The sequence below is a fragment of the Pimephales promelas genome, chromosome 2 (assembly GCF_988280905.1).
Source record: "Pimephales promelas chromosome 2, fPimPro1.hap1.1, whole genome shotgun sequence".
Taxonomy (NCBI): domain Eukaryota; kingdom Metazoa; phylum Chordata; class Actinopteri; order Cypriniformes; family Leuciscidae; genus Pimephales; species Pimephales promelas.
The window spans coordinates 32157240-32167779 of record NC_142770.1 but is presented as its reverse complement, the minus strand read 5'-3'; the positions used below and the strand labels follow the sequence as shown (position 1 = coordinate 32167779).

The 10540-nt window shown below is 40.9% G+C and overlaps 1 pseudogene; it reads left to right on the top strand.

The window, feature by feature from the left end:
• Positions 1 to 1073: 1073 nt before the first annotated feature.
• Positions 1074 to 10157, top strand: LOC148997201 (uncharacterized; annotated as a pseudogene).
• The last annotated feature ends 383 nt before the right edge of the window (positions 10158 to 10540 follow it).

The window sequence follows — 10540 nt, the reverse complement described above, 5'->3', positions numbered from 1 at the left end:
ACAACGTTTTTATGCTGTCCAATTGCAAATCATGCAAATTAAGTTTTATTAGTTGCTGAAAATACTAAATATGGTCCGAAAAAAAAGTTTACAGTTCAGTGTTGACCTTTAAGCAAAATTACAGGAAGGCTACGCGGGTACAGGATTAAAATATCAACGCGGATTCAATCGAAAGGTGATTCAACGTCGACAGTAGACCATAACTTGAAAGGTAAGAGTGAAACGACGTCGCGATTTCAACGGTGAATCAACGTTGTTTCTTCCTCGGTGAAACGACGTCACAATATCAACGTTGATCCGTTTTGCAAAATCGAAAGGTAATTCACCGTTGATCCAACCATGGTACCTGACGTTGTTTCAACGTTGAATCAACGTTGAAATGCCGGCTGGGTGGTGACTGGAGTTTTTATTTTATTTTTTATTTTCTTATTACCACCTCTACTTACAGACATATAGATGGAGATAAAGTGGTTTTCAGTGTTACAATAATTATTTTAAGCTCTGCTGCACAGATTTGTCAGGACTGAAGATTGTTTATCAGTCGTCATGCCGATTAACGAGGGTGCTGATTGGTTAGAGGACGGTGTCAAATGTCCACCATTTCGTTGAAATGATCACTGCTGAATTTCAACCGCATGGTGAGTGTCTCTAACCTGCTCTCTGATATTTTAGCTTATATACTCATGAATCGTTTTAAAATTGTACTTTAAAGTGCTTTGTGCCATGATATTGTACTGTACATGACTGTGTTGTGCTTTGTTACACGTGTATGACTGTTTAGTTTCTTTTTCGGGCCTAAATTAAGCAGTCCAGGGAAGTTATTTAATGCCAAGTTCTCCCGAAGGGCTGTCATTTTTATTGATTGAATTGTCTTTAATGATTTTAGCTGATTCATGTGTGTTTTTTTATCCTTTAAAGATAATGAAACGTTTCAGAGAAAGTAAGTTGACATGTTGGACATGGCAAAATGTTACAAATGGTTTGTTACACATCAGTTTTGTGTCATAAGCTGTGTGAGTGTGTGTGTGTTTTGACTTTTTGGTACATTTTTTCTCACAGCTGTACAATGCCCCATGTGCCCAGCTCAGGTGGCGTATATCAGCGAGCACCTGAGGGACGTCCACACCATGCTCAACCTCGAGCAGAGGGGCATAGTCATTAAATATGCCCGCCGCAGAGTAAAGCTAATGGACTTGGCTTGTTTGCTCTGCGGCAAGGTCGTCAGATACCCGGAGAAACATCTCCTCAAGGGTCACCGGGATCTGACGGTAAGTCGTCGTTAAAACTGGCCCCGTGTTTTAAATCGGTGTGTGCAGGGTTTATGCAGGAATCATAGAGACAAATTTACTGTAATCTTTTTTACTACCTCCACAATATTTTTTACTACCAACATGACATGTATTCTTACAATGTTCTCAATATAATTCATAATCCCACGTTTATAATGAACAATGCGCTTGCGCTATGGTTATTGTGTTATTCAAACTGTGTACGCAGAGGGGCGCGGTGACCAAGGTAAAATGAGTGTTTTCTTAAAATACTAATGAAAATGTTTAATAAAAGTAAAAGTATATTACAAAGTTTTCATTTAGACCCTAAATGAAAGATTCATATTAACTTGTACAAAAATGGCATTATATGACCCCTTTAACCCTAGACCTTTAGTTATCCTAACCATTACGTTAGCCCTTAGCCCTAATAAGGTGAATAATAACTTTGGCACTTAACAAAAAATGGACACTCATAAACATTAATAAAGATTAATAATAAAGTGTGTCACATCACACACACTTACTCACAAACACACGTTCTCACACACGCAGACTTAAGCAGTGAAATTACTATCCCAATACAGCAATTTATTTCATCGCATCTCTAAATGTGCTTTATATATGGCACTGGTTTGCTCCCCCATTTTCAATTATGGATCCTCTATACCACTTTTTGCAGCTCGCCGATATCGATACTGTAACCGATCCCTGAATTGTCACTGCATTTGTAATTTTTAAATGTATTAATAGATAAACCAAAAGCTGTATCATATTAGTTGGCTTAATTTGTACATTAAATATATATTTCCTTCAGATATTTTCATTCTTAATTAATCCTGCTAAAAAGGCATGCTTCTGTTTCTGTCACTGTTCATTCTATTGCTCTATCATATATGATCTATCATTTATTAGCACAGCACATGTTTAGAGCCGCTCCAGAAGAGTCAGTGCTGAGGAGGATTGGGTCAGTGGTAATGTTTAGACTCCAGTGAAATATCAATTATTTAATCCAATTTTGATACTACAACAAAAACTACCAGCCCAATTGATATGAATTTAAAACATTATTAAAAGTAAGCAGTCAGTAACAAAATAAGAACAAATAATCGAATTACAAAGCAGACAAATAAATACAATAGAACAAATAAAAGCTACAAATGAAATAGTGTTTTTAGAGTTTTTTTGGGGGGAGATTGGTACATACATTTGAATAAAGTAATCAAATGAGAAAAAATTGCATATTCATTATTGTATAAATTAAATATAGATAGATATTTTTGTACATTTGAAAAGGGTAGACTCTTTTGTCAAGAGCAGAGAGTAATTTATTTGTCCTTGACAATTTGTATTTGGTTAACATGAAAACACAGTAGCAGGTTTATTAAAGTGCTGTCCCTTTAAAGGACAACTCCGGCGCAAAATGAACCTTTGATCTAATTACACATTGTTACCTATTCAACCATTATCTGAGATTTGTTTTCATGATTGCTGAATGTAAATTGTTTTATCTCTAAAAACAGTTTAGCCTATAACGCTAGTATAATGCTAGTATATAGGGCATAGAGTAATGACTAATAAAAATCGCTTGTTATTACCACTAACAAGGCTCAAAATGGCCCCACACTAACACGGTAGCATAATAAGGGTCCCTACATTCAAACCGAAGCATTGAGAACTTTGTCAGTGTCCAAACAGTTTAATAAGAAGATATTTTATACACACAGTCAACTTTGCGAATACAGGAAGAAGCCATCTTTGAAAAATAGTGTAGTGAAGTTTTTATTCTTCCACGCAACAGACCAGGAGACTCTTGAGGTATCTTTCACGCAAAAGTTCTTTATTGCGTCGCTGTAGTCATCTCAAGGATAGTCTAACTTAAAAGAACCTTACATTCTTATTTATACATTTCAAAGAGGGTGGGATTACCTAAAGGTGGAGAAACTGAAACAAAGCAAATGGAAATGCATGTGACCCTGGAACTCCAACTTCCAAGGCAAATGGTGTCAGACATTAACATACAGTAGCAGCTGTTCTAACATCAAACAGGCATTTTCACACGGTGAGACGAGAAACAGGAAAAGCATGGCTTTCCCGTGTGGTCAAAGGACAGTCAGGAGGGTCACACTGGGAATTTCTACTTTTTTCAGACTTTCTCCATTTAAAACATTAAATTAAACATATTAATAAAATTTGTAATCTCACAATAGTCTCTACCAGTTGATCTACGAACGCCGATCCAAGTGCGCTGAACCGTGCAGAATCTCATATGGTCCGTTGTTTCCAGAAGAAACACAAACACAAACCGTTTACTTCTCTTTAATATGTACACGTAGCCAACTGTTCGCGCTCACCTTATCACCTTATTCACATCTCACCAGCACACATGGATTGGCGTTCGTAGATCGACTGGTAGAGACTATTTTTCAAAGATGGTTTCTTCCTGTATTTGCGAAGTTGACTGTATGTATAAAATATCTTCTTATACAAGAAGATATTTCTTCTTAAACTGTTTGGACACTGTTTGGACAAACTGTTTGGACACTGACAAAGTTCTCAATGCTTCGGTTTGAATGTAGGGACCCTTATTATGCTGTCGTGTTTGTGTGGGGCCATTTTGAGCCTTGTTAGTGGTAATAACAAGCGATTTTTATTTGTCATTACTCTATGCCCTATATACTAGCGTTATACTAGCGTTATAGGCTAAACTGTTTTTAGAGATAAAACTATTTACATTCGGAAATCATGAAAACAAATCTCAGATGACGGTTGACTAGGTAACAATGTGTAATTAGACCAAAGGTTCATTTTGCGCCGGAGTTGTCCTTTAAGACCGAACGCACGGCCCCATTTGAACATGGCTAACTTACGTTCACTTGAGCTATAACTGACTTTTGTTTACTAGGATACTCGCCAAGACGGCCGTTTTTACATAATTTTGTGTGAATTTGTCCGTACAAGCGCAAGACAATTTTCAGCAACGTTATTCACGCGCTGAGGCGCTGGTTTGCGCGGGCGCACGCTTTGGATGTTTGTGTTCATGGAACTTCTTGACCTGCACACGTCCAGTTATAATGTAGGGAACATTATTCTTGTTATACATAAATCAGGTAACAGGTCATGTTACTTACATATTATACGACTTAGTTTTCATCCAAATAACGTGTGCTGAGTGAACGATCAGGAGCATTCAACAGAAGTGCGCGCGCGATCTCTCTCTCATCAGTTAACGTTAATAATAAGCTAGATGATTCGTTTTAATCTTCTTTGCCATTGACATCCAACTGAACTACAAACATTCCACTGATGTCTGTTTGAAGGGATGTGCTCGACCAGCTCGCGCGTCTGTGCTGCTGCTGCGTGCTCAATCCACTGCGCGTTCCAGTGCTCGCGCACCACAGCTAAGTTATGTGTTACTATATTGCGTTTAATATTCCACTAATAAGACACATTTACTTCATAGACAGCCTTATTTTTTTTGTAAAAAAATGGAAACTCATATATTAAGGTGGTGATGAAATATTTACTACCAAGTCAAATTGCGTTTCTTACCTTTTACTACCTTTCAAGGGCCGTAATTTTGGTAGATTCTTTTTGCTACCGCGCGGAAACCCTGGTGTGATACAGCCTTGTATTTGTTGTTGGTTTAACGAATGCCATCGTTTGTTTTTCTACGTTTCAGACCCGCTCGAGGTTGAGGGCGGTGAGGGCGTTGGAGAAGTCAGTGACCGTGGGGAATCTTCGAGCGCTGCGGGCTAGCAACCCAGCCGTCCCCATGGTCCCCGACTTCTCCCAGGCCGATGCCTCCCGGGACGAGGCCCGGGCCCCGGAGCCGGCACTGCCTCAGGTCTCGCCATCTGAGTCTGGGCACGAGGACATTGAGGACATCGCTGGTATGAATTCCTCTATCGTCACGTTCCTGATATCAGTGATCATTGATGATTATTATTGATTGTTAACAAATAAAACCGACGGTTCCTCTTTTAGATTAGCTCTTTTCCGGGTTTGATACGGTGCCAGCGCTGTGGATCCCCGACAACCTGGAGGCCACCATAGGTGTGAATCCCCCGTGTCATCACAATTCTAATAGTGCTGCACATAATACACGAGTGGTCCACTAAATTGATGCTTTGTTTTTCAGAAGAAAACCCTCCGTAGCGGGCCGAGCTGATCACGGTCCGGGGCCACAGCGCTGGCAGAGAAGTGGGACGGGTAAGAGTCCGTTTGTCATCACAATTCATAATGTTGCTGTGGTTACTCGATAATGTTTACAATTACAATGTTTTGTTTTTCAGAAGATCTCCTCCCCAATTTTTTTTTAGCAGATTTTGATTATTTTTGACATTTTTTTTAAATAAAGTTTTATTGTTCTTGCCTTTCGGTGTGTGTGTCCATTCTGTTCTTGTCTTTAATGGGTTAACAAATTGTCATCTGTGCTTTGTTATGAGCACTTGCTTTCACACAACTTGAGAACAGTGAGTGGGTCTGATTTCTGATGAAAATGACAAAGGAGCAGCAACATATTTTTTTATGAAGCTCCACTGGCTTCTGGGGACACCAAAATTGTATCTCGTTTAGAACGGGTTTGAGACCTTTCCGGGGAGACCACCGACAACCTCGTGGGCCCCCAGGGGCAAGAGTGAACCACGAACTGCCTATTCGTCCCCCTGACCGCCTATGTGTCCACGAACGGCCTACGCGTCCACCGCCAATCTAAGTGACAGCGCGGGGCCCCGACCAGTGACCATGAACTGCCTATTCGTCCCCCTGACGGCCTATGAGACCACGTCCCGTCAAATAAGTTACAGGTGGAATGATGTTTTATGTTTTGGAGTCATGACTGACAAAAGTGAATAAAAATGATTAAATATCGATGTTACGTCAATCCCTGGCCCCCCCTGAGCGATTTGCATCCTTCAGAACCCCGAAATTCCACTGTCCACGAACAGTCTAAATTTTTGAATGATAACATGACGTTAGCTACATGCTAATCATGCTAGGTTCTTGCTAAAACATGCTAACATGATGTTAGCAACATACTAATCATGTTAGCATGATGCTAACAATATGCTAATCATGCTAGCTTCTTGCTAAAAACATGCTAGCATGATGTTAGCTATGTGCTAATTGTGCTAGCATGATGCTAGCAATATGCGAATTGTGCTAGCATGATGCTAGCAACATGCTAATCATGCTAGCTTCTTGCTAAAAACATGTTAGCATGATGTTAGCTACATGCTAATTGTGCTAACATGATGTTAGCAACATGCTAATCATGCTAGCTTCTTGTTAAAAACATGCTAGCATGATGCTAGCAACATGATAATTGTGCTAGCATGATGCTAGCAACATTTTAATTGTGTTAGCATGATGTTAGCAACATGCTAATTGTGTTAACATGATGCTAGCAACATGCTAATTGTGCAAACATGATGCTAGCAACATGCTAACCAAGACAGCACGATGCTAGCAACATGCTAATCATTCTAGCTTCTTGTTAAAAACATGTTAGCATGATGTTAGCAACATGTTAATTGTGTTAACATGATGCTAGCAACATGCTAATCATGCTAGCTTCTTGTTAAAAACTTGCTAATCATGGTAGCTTCTTGCTAAAAACATGCTAGCAACCTGCCAATCGTGCTAGCATGATGTTAGTCACATGTTAATCATGCTAGCTATATCCTAATCATGCTAGCTTATTTTAAGCTCATTTGTATTATTATTACTGTTATAATAATAATTGTACATGCAGCTGCCACACAAATCTAATTCGCTAGTTGCACCACAACGGAAATGGAATTTCCGGTTTGTCAGTGGTAGGCTGGAACACTTCCGGTCACTGCTTCTGTCTGGCACTCGCTTACTTAACCGACTGTTCAGCGTAGTGTAAAAGAAAAACACGAGTCTTTTCGTTATTAAAACAGGTGTTGTACCGTATTCTGACTCGCGGACAAATCGCACGCCCCTTCGCGTGCGCGCGCCTCTCACCTAATACGCGCTGAAGCGAGTTTGAATGCACTTGATTTGCCATATGCGTTTATCGATTGATTTTTTTTCTCACAGCAAGCACCCACATCCTGCATGAAAGCTTTGTCTACACTTACAAAAACTAGTGTGGATAAAAAATGCAAACAAACAAAAATGCATGGGAGATCGATTCAGACTATAAACTTCCACGGGTGAAGCTACCATAATAAAGCTACCAGCTGTCAAAACATTACTGTTGACACCAAAAACGGTTATTTGGTTTTTCTATTTGAAACTAAAACAGAAAAACTGTATTTTCGTTTCATAATTACAAACGAATTAAGGATTATCCAGAGACCGTTGACTCGTCAGTGTCTGACTCTGATCTGTGCTGTCTGCTGGACCGTGCCGTGTGTGATATACAAAATGATTAGTTCATCTCTCGAGTCTGGAGTTCGGGATCAGCCAGGTCTGAGTCTTTCGTTCTTCCTGTCAGTCCCATCGAGACTATGCTGAGTCCTGAAACTGCAGCCTCGGTTGTGTTATCTCTACGGCTCTGGGAAACGGTTGAGGAGCCGACCAATCAAAAGTTCTCATTACCTCTTCTCAGCTTGTCCTTCCATTTCAGCAAATTCCAATTCAGATCTTCTCAGCAGATCAGCACAGTAGAAGCATTTGAAGAATAGTGGTTTCTCTTGCAGAATGGGTCCCAGATAAACCTCCTGAGTGTCTCAAACCAGCCAATCAGATCGCAGTATTATACAATGGGTGTCAATAGGCCATTACAACATGGCAGCTGAAACTTTTTCTGCTTATTTCTCAAAAAATCTCATAAGTTTTAAAATACTTAGAACTGAGAAAATGTGACCAAATATTTGTAAACTGAACATAAAGAGCTTCATTTTGATAGGAAACACATTAAAAAAACCTTGAGATTTGAAAAGAAAAAGAGCAGCATCCCAGCAGAGGAAGATCTCATTGAGCAATCACGGGCCTCGGGAGGTGGAGAAGATGCGGGAGTACTTCAATGTGCTCAGCCAGACCCAACTCTCCAAGCAGACGGTGCTCAACTATTGGAAGAGTCTCAAGAGGTCAGTACTGTGAGACGGAATAAACACATCTGTAACTGTCAACTGATGATTATCGGATATGGCTGTATCAAACATTTCTTTATCTCTCTTTAAGGTTCATGAAGTACACCATCACATCCACCAGCCTTCACATCAAGGACAAAACCCTGCACAGGGATTGTAGAGACTTCATGGATCCTCTGGACGGCATCCGGGCTGGAATGTCAAAAAAAGTCAACAAGGAGTTGACACAAAAAAGGTATTTAAAAAATCACTTCTTTTTCATCTATTACACGGAAAACACTGGTGCGCTCAACAGTCCTGTTTTATTTCTCAGGTACCTCACTTACGGCAAACAGAAGCAGCCGGGAGACTGTGTGGAGATCCTCGATGTGGCTCTCGGGGATTTCCTGGCCGTGATGGGAAAACTCCAGGGTCCAGATGCCATATCCGGGGAGGAGCTTGACAAGGACGAACGCCTGCTGGTCCTCTACTACCTGGAGGCGGTCGTCATGCTCAAACACCTTCAGCGGCCCGGCGTTGTCAGCAACATGACCGTAAGTGTATTTTAATAACCTTTTTAATTCACGTGTAGCTTTTGATTATTAGGGAGACCTGTCATTGAGTGTGTACGCCTGTGTGTTTGCAGGTCGAGGAATGGCAGGGGAGAAAACACACCGAGAACGGCTCTTCTGTGGCGGTGAAAGAGCACAAAACGGCCGCATCGCAAGTCGCCGAAGTTCCTCTGACCCCTGAACAGGAACTTGTACGTTTGTATTCAAAATTACATTATAACTGAGTGTGTGTGTGTTTTTTTTAATGTATTTATTTCTATTTCCCAGTGGTTTAGCCTCTACTTTGACAAGATTCGGCCGGTGATGCTCCGGGGTCCGAAGTCAGGGGACGACCCGACGGCAGAGGAACATTTTTTTGTTTCTAGCTCCGGGAGGCCAGTCCACAACTCCTGCAACGACCTTAAAAGACTCCATGCGAAGTAAGTGCCAATTATGCATATCTGTGTACTTTTTTAACTCAGTCTAAAGTTCACAATTGTGCACATTGTCTGCTTGTTATTTTGCAATCTAACGTTGTCCTGTGTTCTAGATACAAACTTGAACCAGTGACAAGCGGTGATGCCAGGATGGCCTTCGAGACGGCGGCCAAGAACCTGCCGGAGGTGGAGATGAATGCGGTGGCTCGGCTGTTGGGACACACTCCGGAAACAGCCAAGAGGCATTATCGAATGAGAACCCCGGCAGACGCCTACCTGGCTCGACGATTGGTCGAACAGATTGCTGGAAAAACACGGTAAGCAAAATGAAATCTGATGAACGAGATGATTATTGTTTGTAATTCAAAGCAGTCATTCATTGGCAATTTCTTTATTGTTTATTGATTGATCTTTTAGACATGGGTCTGGTGTGTCCACAAGCCGAGAGCAGAGGCTGGATGAACGGACAGCGTTTGAGTTGCTGGTCCAGTCTTGCCCCGTCACTCTCGACGACCTAAGAGGGCACGCAGACACCAGCTCTGTGGCGAGCACGAGCGGCACTGCTATGACCGCTGGCGCAGCGAGCAGCTCAAGCTGCGGCAACAGCGTGTCCTTGGTAAGCATCGTATATACATATTTTGTAACAATAATGTGTAAGATTTGGAACAATTAGTGCAATATGATAGAACATGTCGCCACAATGGCTAATGCTTCTCATGATTTGTCTTTATAGAACATTTTGGTCGGTATCCGCCATCTGAGCCACAGATCATCGCATGGATGGACAAGCAGGGCTGGACTTCAAACATTCCTCAGGCCTCCCTTATACTGAAACAGTGGGAGACATCTGAGCAGTGAGGAATTCACCCTCAGAATTTCTCCATTTGTGAAGGATTTTACTTTAATATCCCAATACTTTGAGCTTGCCAATGAAGTATTGATGCCTTATGACCCAATATTGGGAGCTTGCGTATGAAATGTCAATGTTTTATGACAGTCAGAACATTGACATTCATGTAAATGGAGCCTTAATCGTGTCATCTCATCGATACTTCATGTAAATGGAGCCTCAGTGTGGATATGCCATCTTGATTATTTTTAACTATATTTTTTCCATATCTCTGAAATGCACTACTGCGAAAAGCACTATTCAAATACTTTTTTTCTATGCTATATATATTTCTTTACTCATGACATTGTGAATAAAAGTGATTTTAGATTTTTCTGAAATTGTTTCATTT